Raw genomic sequence first — 13,691 nt, 5'->3', positions numbered from 1 at the left:
ACCAACCGCGTGGGTGACACAAACTTCGTACGACTGCAGAAAAGGCCTAAGCGCACTAGCAACCTGTTCCTCCTCAGCCATTTTAGTCTCTTGCACCGCTAAGAAATCGGGTTTCTTAGCGCCTTCTCGAAAGTCGGGGGGGAGGCCTCGCGTGGTGCTACGGTCTTCTCCATTGGCGTCGCCGTGGGAGGGGGTGCCGCGCTGCCTGGTTCAGGAAAGCCTCCAGCCACCTCCTTCTTGTCCTTTACAGGCGAGATTTCAGTCGAGCCGTCCGCTCCAACAGGATGGCTGCAGGGCTCACCAGACGGTGAAGCTTCGTCTTGTTGTCCCTGAGCGGAACGCTCAGCCTCGGCGACATCCATTGTTAGGGGCGAAAGGTCTTCCGCCGCCGCTCCACCAGTTACTCGGGCGTAGGTCTTTACGCACTCTTCCTTCTCGTGGCCAAAAACGTGAGCACACCGAACACTTAGGCACGCGGCAGTCGCGCCTGATATGCCCGGCACGCTTACAGCGCAGGCAGACCGGCGCCCTCCCTGGGATTACGATAAGGACGTTCGCCCCCTGAAGTCGCAGCTGATGAGGCATTCCGTCGGGCGTGACGCCGCTTTTCAGCGTCATGCGCGCCACCCGGGTGCCACCCGGGCGCCACTCGATGCCCTCGAATCCCTCGACGCGCCATTTCTCACGTGCGACTTCTATAACGTTGCCGTAGGGTTCCAAAAACTTGCTCACCGCGTCGTCGGTCACATGATACGGGACCCAATGGAGGCGTAGACGAACTTCTGTGCTGCTGGGGTCGATGACAACACACCTCAGGTCCTTCACCTTCAACTCTTTGCAGTCGATGAGCCGCTTCTTGGCTTCCGGCGTTCGCAGCGTGGCTAACTAGACGTGGTTCATCTGGAAAGCACCGAGCGCCACAATCTCGGACAGGACGGCGCACCGCTTCAGTTCTTGCCGGAAATCTTGAATACGATAGGGGCGGCCTCTCAAATCGCAGTGCAAAAGTACTGAATTTAAAACAGTTGCACCCATTGGGATGGGAGGCAACACCAGCTTGTAGTCGTCAGTAGACGATGACGCAGCAAAAGTACCGCGGCCAACTGGGGCCGTTGTCGCAGCTCCGTTGGAGCCAGCCCTCCTGCGACCGTTCTCGGCGAGTGCCAGAAGCATAATCTCGGCCACGCTACCGACGAGGAGGGTACAAAAGTACGGTGCTGCGGTGAAAGTACTTTCGTTACGAGCTCAAAGGCAAAACTTATGGCAGCGGTGGGATTCGAACCCACGCCCCCGAAGAGACTGGTGCCTTAAACCAGCGCCTTAGACCGCTCGGCCACGCTACCGACGAGGATGGTACAAAATTACGGTGCTGCGGTGAAAGTACTTCCGTAACGAGCTCAAAGTCAAAACATATGGCAGCGGTGGGATTCGAACCCACGCCCCCGAAGAGACTGGTGCCTTAAACCAGCGCCTTAGACCGCTCGGCCACGCTACCGACGAGGAGGTTACAAAAGTAAGGTGCTGCGGTGAAAGTACTTCCGTAACGAGCTCATAGGCAAAACATATGGCAGCGGTGGGATTCGAACCCACGCCCCCGAAGAGACTGGTGCCTTAAACCAGCGCCTTAGACCGCTCGGCCACGCTACCGACGAGGATGGTGCAAAAGTACGGTGCTGCGGTGAAAGTACTTCCGTAACGAGCTCAAAGGCAAAACATATGGAAGCGGTGGGATTAGAACCCACGCCCCCGAAGAGACTGGTGCCTTAAACCAGCGCCTTAGACCGCTCGGCTTTTTTTTTTTTTTTTTTATTTATTTATTATAGAAGCATACATTTGGTACATACCGGCCACATGGCCAGGTCAGTGATTGCATACACTACTAGGCATGCACACTACTAAAAGAATACACGAAAAGTTTTGAGCCGAGAAAGAGAAAAAACAGACAAACAAACAAAGAGAACACTTGGTCCCACCCTCTTTCTAAAATCTTTCTTTCCAGGGCGGCTGTGCGCTGCGGGCAACGACGCTTTTTTTAATTTGTTGTTTTATCTGGAGCCAGGCGTGGTTGACATCGTCTGGTACTGTGCTAACTGCGCTCAGTGTCCACTCTGCTCTCTCCCGAAACAACTGCCACGCGGTTTTCCGCACAGACGCTGCCTCCACATGTAATGTCCGGCACAGCCAAAGCGCGTGAAGGGCCATCGCAACCAACGACTCAAACTCCACTCCCCGTTCCTCACCAAAGTACAAAAACTTGAGCGATTCCCAGCTTGGCTCAAAGTTGCATTCAAAAATATAGCGAAAATCCGCCCAGAAACAGAAGGCGCCCTTACAATCCAGAAACACATGAAGGAGCGTTTCCCGCTCACCACGGAAACTGCAGTTTGTTCCAATTGGAAGGTAGAAGCCCTTGTTTTCTAACCAAGTTTTCACTGGCAGGGTTTCTGTGTGAAAACGAATGAAGAAGTTTTTGGTTTTGGGAGAAACAGGGAGGCTGCGCAATCGCCTGAGGACGTCTTTTCCAGCTGATGATTCGAGTCCATTTCTGTACAAAGGAGCTGGAAACATGCTGCTGACTGTGTCCCAATAGAGTTTTTTTCTTTTTAACTTGCTGGAGATACTCCCACGAGTACCTCGATTCAAAGTATTTGATTGCTTCCGCAATTTCTTTGTAGAACCGGAGGCACTTAGCTGCTTTCGGTTGCTCCGATGTGCCAACCACCCACTGACTAAGGTGCGCACTCCCAAGACTCTGGAATGACCACCGCGTGATCGCATCACTCGAGTCTCTAAACAAAAGGAACCGACTTATTTTTACTTTGAGGGCCACGTGCACCAAGGCGAATCCCCCAGCCTGAAGGCTAAGAAAGAGATTTGTGCGCCGTGTTTTCTCCATTGGCGACTGCCAAACAAATGTTGCGAAGAGCCGATGGGCCTTTGACACCGTGCTGGCGTCGATTGGAATAGCCTGGGCTGCGTACATCAAACTAGGAAAGGGAACAGTGTTACACACAAAGCTTCTCTGGATAAGATGGATTTGCCTCGTGCGCCATGGCAGCAGCGACGCTCTCATCTTCTGGAGTTTGACCGACCACGTTTCATGGCTAGGAGGCGTCAACGTGAGCGGCACGCCAAGGTACTTTTCCAGGGAGGACGACCACTTCATCCCTAACACACTTGAAGGCTTGCAGACCCAGTTACCCAGCCACGTACCTGTAGATTTGGCTAGGTTAAGACGAGCTCCCGACACGGCACAAAACTCTCGAATTATGTCCAAAGCCCTCAAAAGCTCCTTCTCTTCGGAAAAAATAATAGAAACATCGTCTGCGAATGCCAGAATTTTTAGTTCTTTAGTTGGCAGTTGAAGCCCTCTAATTCCTTCATCTGTTTTGATAGCCTTGCACAGTGGCTCCAAGTACAGCGCAAATAGCAGTGGGGACAGCGGGCACGCCTGCCTGACAGACGATTGTACACTGATCTTTCCCGTTTTTTTCCCATTTACTAATATCTTGGTGGATATGTCGGTGTAGCACAGGCGCACCCAATCGGAAAGAACGTCGCCTACGTTGATGCGTTTTAGGATTCTGAACAAGAATCCATGGTCCACCCGGTCGAAGGCACGACTCAGGTCAATTTGAAGTACCGCAAGGGGCGTGTTGAACGCTTCTGCCGCTTCGCATACTGTTCGCATGGCGTGGAGGTTGTGCGTAATTGACCGTGACTTGATCGCATAGGTCTGGTGATCTCCGACCACTTCCGCAATACCTCTCTCCAGCCTTCGAGCTAAGATTCTCGTCAAAACTTTATAATCTGTACACAAGAGACTTATTGGCCTAAAATTGTTTACTGAAGGTATGTCATTGCCGGAATGCGGCTTGGGAATGAGCACCACAAGGGACTGGCGCATGGTGGGTGGTAAGAGCTTTCTTTTGAATATATCTTTGAACACTTTCTGCAGGAGAGGTGTCAACTGGTCTTGAAACTTCTTATAAAATGCCGAACCTATGCCATCGGGCCCGGGTGACTTGTTTGAAGGCATTTTCCGGATTGCCCACCGAATTTCGCTTTCCACAATTTCAGTGTTAGTACGTTCGCGTACTTCTTCGCTTACTTCCTTTTGAAGCTGCTGTAGCATGTTTTCCGCAAGACGGCCATCGCAGGCGTCTTTCTTTTGAAACGTTCGAACATATTCCTCGTAAAACACGTCTGCAATTTCCTCCTGCGTGGAAAAGCTCTGTCCGTTTTCGTCTCTTATCTGCCGGATAGTGTTGCACTTGATTCTTTGCTTCTCAAAGAACTGAAAAAGCTTTGAAGGTTGTTCGTCTCGCTCGACCAGTTTTTCCCGGCTCCTCACCACAGCTCCCATGTACCTTTCTTTCATCAGAGTCAAAAGCTCGCATTTTATGGCTTTTATGTCTTCTCTAAAATTTCCAGGCGATGAGTCGTCTGCCGCAATGAGAGTTTTTAAATTATGCAACAGTTCTTTTTTCTTTAAATTTTTTTCCCTGGCCTTTCTTTCCCCATATGACATGGCTTCACTTTTCACTTCCGCCTTCAATATCTCCCAGCTTACTGCATCAAAAACCGAGTTTTCGGCTGCTAACCGCAGTTTTTCTTTTATGATGGTTGAAAACTCGTCATCTTCAAGGAGGCTCTCGTTTAGCTTCCAGTGCCCGCTGGTATGCGGAGTTGAAAGATGACTTGTGCCAGCCCTCCACTCAAAAGTTACTAAGCCGTGGTCTGAGAAAGGAACAGGTGAAACATCGTAGCGGGCGTCTTTGAATTCAAATTCGTCCGATATATAAATTCTGTCCAAGCGCGCGCTGGAATCACCCTGCCAGTGGGTGTAGCGTTGCGTGTTGTTAGGACGCGCAAGTTCAATTACATCTATTAGATTGTTTTCCTTTAAAACCGAACGCAGAACTTTCACACTATTATCTGCCTGCGCCCGCCTAGGAAAGCGATCTTCGGAACTGTCAACACAATTGAAATCCCCGGCTAGAATGACCTTCGCTGGCGTATCAACTACCGAGTTAATCAGCTCAAAAAAACTTTTCCGCTCGCTCATGTTGTTTGGCGCGTACAAGCATATCACCCTTATCAAAGTGTTCGCTAAAATGCAGTCGACATAGCTGATTCTGCCGCAATCGTCATGTCCTATATCAGGGCATACTCTCAAGAAATGTTTCCTGCGAACGAACACCGCGCATCCGCCGCTCTTTCCGCTCGAGTGCGAAACAAAAACCTGATAATGTCTCTTGAAAAATTCACGCGTGCTTTCTTCTTGCTCCCTTGTTTCGATTTTAGTTTCTTGGACACAGGCTAAATCGATCTGCTTTTGTAGCAACAAATCTAAAAGCCATTGCTTCCGCATGGAAGCGACGAGACTTACTACATTAAGCGTACCAACGACTGTCATGATTAAGTTGTGGGATAGCCCATCCCGCCTGCCCGGGGTGCACAATAAGCCTCCCTAGAGTGTGAGCTAGCAAACAAATCAGACAATTTTTCCTACCGGTTGACGTATTTCTGGGAAGTCCTGGTTTGGGATCACGTGGTGTTCAGGGCAGATGCGTTGTCAAGAGACGACGCTCCGACTTCGACCGGCTTAAGGAAAGATGGAACAGTGTCCGTTTTTTTCCATCGCTTGCCACTCACGATGGTGTAGCGTTGGTCGGCTGCGTTGTTTCGCACGGTTTCCTTCACCTTGCGCTTGATAGTCGTTTCGCTGCTCGAGGCCTCCCCGAGCTCCATCTTGTCGTCGACCGGTACCGGAGCCTGGGGCTCCGGCTGCGTTTGCAGGACGGCTTGTTCAGAGTGAGGCGTGGCGCTGTCGTCCTGGAGTGGAGCCTGTCGCTCCAGCTGCTGCTCCGGTTGCTGTTGGGAAGGTGGGTGCGTGGCCACAGAGGATGCGTTGATTGAAGCCTCCTGACCTCCCGGAGTCCCCGAGCTCTCGGGGCCGCCAGAGATGCCCGTCTCGTCCATGTCGCCCTGATCCATGTAGTGCTCGAACTCGTCCTCTTGAACTGCCATTCTCGTTCTGGAGGCGTAGCTCTGGACGCAGTCGTCCTCTTCGTGCCCGAACGTGCGGCACACTTTGCACCATGGCGTCCGGCATTGTTTCCGCAAATGTCCAACCTTCCGGCATCGGAGACACAATGGTGGCCGACCCGGAATTGACACCAACGCAGGGCCTCCCATGACGGTGACTTGGTGGGGGATGGAATCCACCGTGTTGCCTTCCTTCAGTTCGATCGTAACGGTTCTGGTCGTTGTCTCTATTTCTTCAAAACCAGGTCGGCGCCATTTGTCCCTTGCGACTTTCTTCACTTTGCCGTAACTGGTGAATGCTTGCACGACTGCTTCATCCGGAACGTTCGTAGGCAGCCAGTGTACCTTGAAGGTCTTCTCCCTGGTGTTGGGGTCGATGACGACGCACGTTTTTCCCTTGATGACGAGTTGCCGCACTTTCACCATTTTTTCCTTCGGCAACATGTTGTGTAGAGTGAGTATCCAGACGTGATTATATTGGACAGCACCAAACCCGGCAATGTCCTTGAGGTTGATGGCTGACTTCAGTGCGTCGGCGAAGTCGTCGATTTTATAGGGTCTCCCCGACGGGTCGCAGTGCAAAATGACAGCATTAAAAGAAGACCGACCTGTTGGCAGCGTGGGCAGAAGCATCCTGTATTCCTGGTGGGCGTTGTGTCCTGGCTGAACAGTTGATTCCCGGCTAGTGCTAGCCGTTATCGCCGCTCCGACGGAGCTCATGATAAGACGTCCGTCGCGCTCGGCAGCCGGAAGTCGAATCTCCTTAGACCGCTCGGCCACGCTACCGACGAGGGTGGTACAAAAGTACGGTGCTGCGGTGAAAAAACTTTCTTAACGAGCTCTAAGGCAAAACGTAGGGCATGTTCGAGATCGTTCACTTCTGCACTTTGTAAACGGGGGATATATTCGGGTGCACGTTTCTGTAGCATCTCAGAAGATAGGAGTGTGCTTGGAGAGCTTTGGTCTGCGCTCAAGGCGCGCAGCGCACGGGTGTCCACAGCTTCTGACTTTCTTGCTACGAAAAGTGGTACTTCGGTAGAGTAAATGCAGAACCTGTAATACGGGTTGGAATAGACGATAAGACCTTGACGTACAGCGGCTGCCTACTGATCATTGTATACGTAAAGTGTAGGGCTTTGAGCGCAGGATCGAATTTCTGGGTCAGGCTTGGGGAAAGGGGGGTGGGCTGAAGGGGGTGTTTCGCAAAGAGATGTCACTCCAAGAACGAATTTAACGTCACGGATGGATGTGACGTCAGAGATGACGGTGATTGCCATTTCACCAGGAACGAGGCATATTTCCATAAGGAACAACAAAACAAATATATGCTATTTTTCACTAAAAAAAAAGTGTGACCTTGAGATCTGGAGAAAAAAGGGGGGGGGGGGGAGGCGGTTGGTCGTACCCCTTTCCCCTGTTTCCTCTGCTTTTAGAGCGCAGCTTTTAGGCGCCTGTTTACGGGTTGAGCGCCACCGCGGTCGGCGTCGCCGTAACCGCGCGCGTTGCATTATGGGACGTCTCAGTTTTCCCCGCTAAATTTAGCGGGGAAACTGAATTGGTGTTGAGGTCACGCGACGTCAGTTTCGCCGCCACATTTAGCGGGGAAACTTAACCTCTTAATTTTAGCGCTAAAGTTTTCGCTAAATTTCCTGCTAAACTTAGCGTCAAAATTTTCGCTAAATTTCTCACTTAGTTTAGTTGGGAATATTTAGTTGCTAAATATAGCGGGAAAAATTTTCGCCAATTTTAGCGGAAAAGTTTCTCCGCTGAGGGAAATTTTTGCCAAACGTCTCGCTAAGTTTAGCTGGAAAATTTTCGAGAAATTTTCCGCTAAATGTGGCGAGACGTTTAGCAAAAATATCCCGCTAAATTTAGCAGGGAAATCTTCGCTAAATTTCCTGCTAAATTTGCGGGGGAAATTTTCCGCTAAATTTAGCGGGGAAGATTTCGCTAAACTTAGCGGGAATGTTTCGCTAAATTTAAAGGGAAATTTAGCAAAAATTTCCGGCTAAATGAGAGGCGAGGAGGAGGGGAAGGTCGGAGGTGGAGGAGATGTATACCACCTTTTCCATACCCTCCCCTCCTCCTGCTGAAGAGCTGCGCGCTATTTTCTCATTACAGAGAATTGTAAACGCCTTTCATTTTTAAAATCCGCCATTGCTCGAGTGCACATGTTTGTAGGGTAAGAAAGGGGGGGGGGGGGGGAATGAATCGCGGGGCAATATGCGACAGTTTGTGTTTAGCACCATTTATCTCCTAGACAGGCCATCGGAGTACGCCAAAACTTCACCGAGAGGTACCGTGACTTGTACACTTCGCATGTGCAAAAATTTAGAGCTCTCGGCAGAGTGTTCCAGATAAAATAAATGCGTAGCCGAGGTTGACGTGTTTCGATTCAAGGTTTCGATTCAAGACCTGCACCCCGGTCGGCACCCACTTTCCGCCAAGGTTAGCATTAATTTTATTGGTACGCTCTATTTACTCCATGTGGACTAAGTTTTAGCAATCTGAAGCTGCGTTTTTAACTAAATAATCATTTACGTAACAGGATATGCGCGGGGCAAAACGCGACAATCTGGCATTTTATGACGCGCCTGTTAATAACGCACCAGTCTCCGGGTTGCCCCTTAGCCATAACATTGTTCTCCCTGTGTCTAGGATGGTCCAAACGTAAAAAAAAAGTCTAAGGGTTTTATAGCGCGAAAGTGACACTAACAAAGCTATTGAAAGTGTCAAGCAGCAGCGTCACTCCCTTTGCAATGCTGCCACACTTTTTGGTGTACCAAAGAATGCGCTTCAAAGGCGAGCCAAACGACTCGGGGAATGTGAAGAGCGGCGTCTTACAAAAAAAGGGCTGCGCTACAGAAGGTGCGTTCTTTCCGATGTTTCAAGTTCGAAGAGCATTTCTTTTGTACCTAACGTAGAACAGAAAAAAAATATGAAAGATATTTACAAAACCCTGTAACGCCGAATTAGAGCGCAGCTTTTGCGGAGGAGGAGGAGGGAAGGGTACTGAGGGGAGGGTATATCCCTCCTCCGTCCTCCTCATCCTCCCTGCTATTCCTCCTCTACCCTTCTTCCTTGTCCTCCTTCTCCCCTATTCCACTTTTTCCTCCCCTCATCCTTCAAGCTCCTCCCCTCCTATCCTCCTCCCCCTCCCTCCTCTCCCCCTTCTCTTCCACCTTCTCTCCTTCTCCTCCTCCCCTCCTCCTCCCCCTCCCCTACCCGTCCTCCTCCCCCTCCCCAACCTCTCCCCCTCGTCCTCCCAATCCCCCTCGTCCTCGCGCGTTGCATCATGGGAAATGTCCCATAATGCACCGCGCGGGATCCTTTGACCTCACACATGTCGTCACGAATGACGTCACAAGGGTCCCGCGCGGTGAATTATGGGAAATTTCCCATAATGCACCGCGCGGTTACGGCGACGCCGATCGAGCCGGAAACTGGCGCTTAACAGCTGCGCGCTAAAAAAGAACAAGCAGGTCGGAGAGCAGTGATGTTCTAAATTCATCTCCCCAGAATGCAAAGCTGATGTTAATGAGACCAACCAAAAACCGGCCTGCCGGTTTTTGGTTGGTTTCGCCAACAAGAAACGTTGTTGGTTTCGCCAATAAGAAACTCCGAGCAAAAAATATTTAAGGTCTTCATTTGAGTCATTCTAGAACAAACTGAGAGAGCTTGAAGTTTGATGTATTTTTATGTGAATAGGACACCTGCGCGAATTACGAAGTGTAACTGGCGCAGCGCTGTCTGTGTCTTCTTGAGCAAAAAGCGCAAGAAGACAGTGCTGCGTCTTCTTGCGCTTTTTAATCAATAAGAACTAAAATTATTTAATATGCTTTCTCAGCTCACTTGCTGGTGAATCCGCGACGTCGTCGTGGCCGTTAAACCAGGCTATAACAGTGGTATTGGCCAAAGCCAAGCAGCAAAAGAAAGCAATCGGCAACTGAGACATCGAAAATGGAGAGCCGACACATAAATTGTGTTTTTCTTTTTCTGTTCACATTTATATATTTGTGCACCAGAGAGGAGGCTTGAATGATTGTTCTTGGGCACGTAATATAAATAAATAAATAAATAAATAAATAAATAAAGCTTCTGTCAATACTAAGGGGTGGGAAACGAAACAAAGGACTAACAGTACACGATAAATGACCTTGCTTGAATTAACTTTCACCACGAAACCAAGCATTCCTACGGTTATATATATATATATATATATATATATATATATATATATATATATATATATATATATATATATATATATAAGTCAAAGATGCATACTGTCGGAGTTACTAAATCGAAGTTTATTACGACGTTTCGAGCGGGGACCGGTCCCCGCTCGAAACGTCGTAATAAACTTCGATTTAGTAACTCCGACAGTACGCATCTTTGACTTATTAACTCTTCCGGGTCCATTGTTTTTATATTTACCTTACTTTACCTATATATATATATATATATGATATCAAAAGCAGTCGTAGACGTAAGAAAGTCTATACCTAGATAATAATAATCGAGTGGAGCACAAAAACAATGTACAGCTTGTAGTTTTTTTCAAACTCGGTACTCAGCGCCTTGTTCGTCTACCTTCTTGTTCTTGTCCGTGTCCTTGCGCTGTTTTAATTTTTATTAGGTACACCGGTCCTAGAAAAACCAGAAGAACCCATGCCAACACCTATTTGGCGCATAGATTTCATCCGAACTTGCGGATCAAAACCTTTGTTTTTAAATGGGTCGGTCAGAAATTTATATTTTAAAAGTTTCTTACCGAAAAAGGGTAGTCAAAATTACCCATTTTTTAATAATTTAATTATTGACATTTTTCATGACAAAGGCGAAGTATCGTGGTAGATTAAGAACGTTTGCTAGTCGTAGATCACAGTTCGCTCCTAAATGCTTTTCCGGAACCAAAAAAAAAAAAAAAAAATCAGGAGGAAAAAAAAAAACAATAAAAAACAACAACACTCTATTGCATCTAAAGCCGAAACGACGAACAACTATACTCGTTTTTGCCCCAAGAAAAAAAATAACGATTTGAGCATTGTTCATGTGCTTATATGATTTGGTTTACGGAGCAAAAAGCGATGCTTTTGGCGTTTGAAACGCGTACGTCTTGATAGCAATTATCTAGTCTAAAATGAACCTACAAATATCTTAATTCTCCACATAAAGGGGAAAATTCGTAATGCTCCGCGAGTAGCCGGACTTTTTTTTACTGCAGTTCTTGAGTTAAAAACGAGTAATTATTTTGTTTCTTCTTTTTTCGTTGGGCTGAAGAGTGTTCATATGTGTTTGGTTTTTTGGTTTTGGTCTTCAGCGGGTGTATTTGCATGCCGCCTAAGAACGCGCCATCGTAAGAAACTCGTTGTAATTGGTGCAATCGAGATACAATGACCAGCATATTTGATTTCGGATTTTGAGCCATTCTTGGCGCGAGACAGTAGGCGGTAGCACTTAGGTTAGTATTACTTTATGTACAATTCGAGCGGCTGCATTCACAGTGGTATCAGCATCCCCCTTTCCGCTCTTATAATCTTAACTAAATTTTACCATACGCACTTAGAAATAACGGGGGTGTAGTATTTACACCCCGTTGTCTCATATATAACATCTCAAAAACTGCAATTCGACGTTCAGTCCACTAATGTCGATCCGACAGTACCAACATTCACAAGCGCCTTGATAGTCGAGTGATACAACTTCCTAAAATATCTGAGGTACGCATTAAAGACTACAGGAAAATAATCGAGGTTTTTTTACATATTTATTCATTTAAATGCTGCAGGTAGCGGCACTGCCCCAGCAGGAGGGGGTTACATTAGGAGTGAGAAAACTAAATGCACAAATGTATTTATTTATTTATGTATTTACAATACCCTCAGGGTCATTAGGCGTTAGAGAGGGGAGTGGGTGTTGAGTACAATGGTTGATAGTGCTTCTCGGAATATGTTGGGATCCCTAATGGTGACGATGTCTTCGGGAAGGTCATTCCAGTCCACAATTGCATCAGGAAGAGGGGCGTGCTGATGTGCTGTGGAAAAACACTTTGGCCGGGCTATTTCGATTGCAGTGATCGAGTCTGAAGGAAAAATAAGCCGGTGGGGAAAGAAGAGACTGATTTAAAAGTGTTGAATAAAAAACTTTATACAGAAGGCAGAGACGGGATATTTTTCGACGGGTGAAAAGCATTGGGAGAGAGAGATTTGATTTAATGAGGGAAACACTAGAAAAACTGGGGTAATCAGACTGAATAAAACGCGCAGCACGGTTTTGAACAGATTCAACGTAGTCTGTTAATGTAGTTTGATGAGGGTGCCAGATTGAAGATGCGTATTCTAATTTAGACCAGACTAGGTCAAGATAGAGGAGCCGTTTTAGTTGAGAAGGGGCGGATCTGAAATTGCGAAGAAGGAAACCCAAACTTTTGTTAGCGGAACTATTCGCATCTATACTCTCAACAAATAATGTCGGCAAGCATTTTCACTGTTCAATTGTGTTTGGAAAGAACACTTTTTGAAATTGTTCTGTGCTGGCAAAGCATGGTCGAATCACTTTAGCGTGATTTATTCTCGTTAACATGTGAAGAGCGGGAAATAAATACGTTGTACTCGATAAGCCAGATCTGCCTTGGGTGTTCTGCAAAACCTCAGTGTTCTTAAGGCGAAAGCCTTATATGTCCCATTACGCGAAAAGGCGTCGGCGTTGTCCCCGAAAGATGGCCATAAAAATCCGTCATCGAGCACGCTCCGCTCAAGGTCAAAGCGGACGCGCCTCACAAATAAAACACAAGAAAAGCACAGTAACGCAGATGCTTCGTCACGGAAGCCGTGAAACCGGTGGGGGCGCCGCGCCTGCGCACTGGGGGAGCGTGATGTCACCGTCGGACTATATGCCTTTCGCATTCCTACACGTAAACTGTCTTAAGTATCTTCGGCGTGTTTTTTTTGTAGTCTTTGGTACTTATATTAGCTATTTAGTGAGTTTTATGACGCAGCTATCAAGCCGCTCGTAAAGGAGTTGGTGTCGTGAGTTCGACGTCAACGAACTGAACGTGGAAACGTAGTTTTGGGGTGTTATATTAATAGAGAGTTTTAGTAATACGTATAGGGGCAAACGCAAACCCCCTACGTTAGCGTTAACGTTGCGTCGACGGAAAGTTACGGAGCGCGTCGAATACGCACTTTTAGTACAGCGAAAGAAGAACGCATACGTAAAGACTTGTAGCGCCATCTAGATGTGCTCCTGTAAACTGCTTCAAACAATCGAAGGCGGGTATTCGGTCAAGCCAATCCAAAGCCCCGATTCTCCTCGCTTTGTTACGGAAGTGCGTGTTTCGTGTGCCTGTTGTGTACGTGTTTTGTCTTTTTTTTTTTTTTTTTTTTTTTTTTGTACCGACCGCACGGTAAATGCCTTTTTGGGTTCGACGGCGTCGCCAACGTTCTTGGCTATCGACACCCATCTTTGTGGGTGCTCGAAAGGGTTCGTCGCGTTGACTTCTTTGAGCAGGTTGATGTCATCTTCAATGGTAAAGCGAACACTTACAATGCGCGTAGCACTTCCGCTGGTGTGCCTCACCGCCGCCATTTTTCAAACTGGACTAGTCTCGCGCTCTCCCGTGCGCGACGAGAGCAACG

At 47.8% G+C, this 13,691-nt stretch overlaps 3 non-coding genes across 3 annotated transcripts; all 3 read right to left on the bottom strand.

Annotated features, from left to right (window-relative positions):
* Nucleotides 1-1,261: 1,261 nt before the first annotated feature.
* Trnal-aag lies at nt 1,262-1,343 on the bottom strand. The gene has a single exon. It is a non-coding gene; the product is annotated as a tRNA-Leu (tRNA).
* Nucleotides 1,344-1,413: 70 nt separating this feature from the next.
* On the bottom strand, nt 1,414-1,495 carry Trnal-aag. Its single transcript has one exon. It is a non-coding gene; the product is annotated as a tRNA-Leu (tRNA).
* Nucleotides 1,496-1,565: 70 nt separating this feature from the next.
* Nucleotides 1,566-1,647, bottom strand: Trnal-aag. Its single transcript has one exon. It is a non-coding gene; the product is annotated as a tRNA-Leu (tRNA).
* Nucleotides 1,648-13,691: the final 12,044 nt, after the last annotated feature.

The sequence above is a fragment of the Ixodes scapularis genome, unplaced genomic scaffold, assembly GCF_016920785.2.
Source record: "Ixodes scapularis isolate PalLabHiFi unplaced genomic scaffold, ASM1692078v2 PGA_scaffold10__122_contigs__length_95168666, whole genome shotgun sequence".
Lineage (NCBI taxonomy): Eukaryota > Metazoa > Arthropoda > Arachnida > Ixodida > Ixodidae > Ixodes > Ixodes scapularis.
This window is presented reverse-complemented; position numbering and strand designations above follow the sequence as displayed.